We start from the raw sequence: 2,500 nt of genomic DNA on the forward strand, positions 1-2,500 counted from the left end.
GGTTCAATCATATTAATGGGGGTGCCGTTAATTGTCCAGTGTGGACAGTCATTGATCGTATATGAGTCTTTTGTTGGCTGGATGAAAAAGCCATGGCACTTTTCCCCCTGTGTTTTGAGGCCTGTAAGTTCACAAAAGGCCTCTAGTATCGTGATGTTATCCTTCATCCCTTCCCATGACCCACTCAGCAGTACCAAATCATCCGCGAAAGCCATAGATGTTACCTTTTTCGCGTAGTGCTGGAACCCACTCCCTTCAGACTCAAGCTTACACAGCAGAGGATCAATCGATAAATTAAATAAAATAGGAGACATTGGATCACCTTGCTTGACCCCGATGCATATTCTAACGGGGTCCGATTGATCATTTTTCAGGTGAATGCGAGTATTAACATTCAGGTACATGTTGGTAATCAGGGAGACAATATGATCGTCCACTCCCTTTTGCCTGAGGGCCATGATGATGTGCTCATGGCTCACCGTGTCAAAGGCTTTGGCTAAATCCACAAAGACCACCCCCAGGGGGCGATGTTCCCGTTTCGCGCTTCGAATCAAAAGTTGTAACAATTTTAGATTCTCCGCGCACCCTGATGACTTAATAAAGCCCCTCTGTCGTGTGTTAATAGGGCATGCCTTAGATAGCCTTACAGTTAGGATCCTTGAGAATAATCTCAAGATAATCGATCCGATGGTAATTGGGCGCCAATTATTGATGTCTTTTTGGCGCTCGGGCAAGGCCGATTTAGATATTAATACCGTCCGGCATTCTTTCACCACGTCCGGTATAACCCCTGTGGCCAACCAGAGATTGAACAATTCCATCAGCTGGGTATAGTGGGGATCAGTTTTAATGAGATCCCGCAAACTAAGCCCATCAGGACCTGGCGCCGCGTTCTTATTCATCTCATTGATGTTTTTAGAGATCTCTTTTGCCGTAATCATGGCTTGGAATGCGGAGTTGTCTGCCTGTCCCTCAGTGACAAAGGCCCCCAAGCCCTTGAATGTTCCTGACATCTCCCATCTCGACTTGAACACCGCGTGTACCTCATCGAGCGGGATGCCGCATCGCAAGGATTCCACATTATCCAAGATAATCCCGGCAAGTTTCCCTCGATCGAGGTAAAACAACCGTTGGAACCTCAGAAAATGCCCTCGCTTTTTGGCCCTCTTCTTCATCCACACCTTCGGTGGTTCAGAAGAGGGAACCCTCCGGGTTACTTTGGGCCTTCCACCTTGGACCGCTTTCAACTCGTGGGACTTAAAGAACAGACATGCACAGCGGTCTTGGGTCGCCTCATCGACCAAGGTCGATAGATCTTTCTCACCTTCAATCACTTCCTCAAACATTCCCCGAAGAACGGTCAATTTATCAGATGTTACCCAATCTGAAATGACCTTTCGATAATGGGACCTTAGTCCCCCAACCACCCGTGATTCAATGCCCGGCAGATGTAACCCTTCACTCTCAAGATATTTCTGCTTTTCCTGATCTTTTTCCCTTCTCTTTACAGGGCTCTTATGAAGCCCCCTTCTTTTGTCACTTATTTGTTTAGCTGATTTAGATGGAATATGCTCAGCAATCAATTTGTTGATGTTCTTACTTCCCTCGTACTGTTTATCCAACCTCCGTAACAACTCCACCTCCTCCTCAGTCCAACACTGCCGATGTACCCCTCTGGCTGAGCACTCCTTCGGGCGGGAGGCGGCAATCCGCTCGATATTCCTAACGGCTGGGTGCGCAGAGCGCTTATGTTGTCCCAAGCCAATTTTCGTCTCAAACGTTCGCCCACATTCCTCACAGGCCCAGCCCCCGACAGGGGGAGATGTTTCAACCCCCTTACATTTCGGATAATGGCAGGCAATACTATGATGTTTAACGTTAGTCTTGCCACACTTAGCACACTGAAACAACGCTTTTTTCTTACCATGGACTCTCTTTAGATGTTCAATAAGCCCCGACATTTTCCCTATCCGGTTCCCACAACATGGACAAGATGGATTTTTGTCGGGGACCTTTACCACCGGTGTGCCCTCAGTGGGCAGGTCCGGGTAGGTACCAAGGATAGGTGGCGATGTTAACAGAGTAGACTGCGCCAGGGCCCCTGGAGGTGAAGCTTCACCCTCCCCCTCGCTCTCCTCTATCCTTGGTGGACTGTCGGATACCCCTCCAACTCTCAAGGAGGTTAAGAGAGTCATAGTTACTCCCGCCGTTTACCCGCGCTTCATTGAATTTCTTCACTTTGACATTCAGAGCACTGGGCAGAAATCACATCGCGTCAACACCCGCCGCGGGCCTTCGCGATGCTTTGTTTTAATTAAACAGTCGGATTCCCCTGGTCCGCACCAGTTCTAAGCCGGCTGCTAGGCGCCGGCCGAGGCGAGGCGCCGGCCCGGGGACGCCCCCGGGGACCCGCCCCCGCATGACCCCAACCGCGTTGCCGGCGCCGGACGGCGGGACCGCACGCGCGCACGCTGCGCGCGCGCGCCGCCGGGCGCCGCGC

The 2,500-nt window shown here is 50.9% G+C and overlaps 1 pseudogene; it reads right to left on the reverse strand.

Annotated features, from left to right (window-relative positions):
* LOC142359267 (28S ribosomal RNA) overlaps positions 1-2,500 on the reverse strand; it is an 8,065-nt pseudogene that overhangs the window by 2,822 nt on the left and 2,743 nt on the right.

This window comes from Opisthocomus hoazin, unplaced genomic scaffold (genome assembly GCF_030867145.1).
Source record: "Opisthocomus hoazin isolate bOpiHoa1 unplaced genomic scaffold, bOpiHoa1.hap1 HAP1_SCAFFOLD_247, whole genome shotgun sequence".
Taxonomy (NCBI): Eukaryota; Metazoa; Chordata; class Aves; order Opisthocomiformes; family Opisthocomidae; genus Opisthocomus; species Opisthocomus hoazin.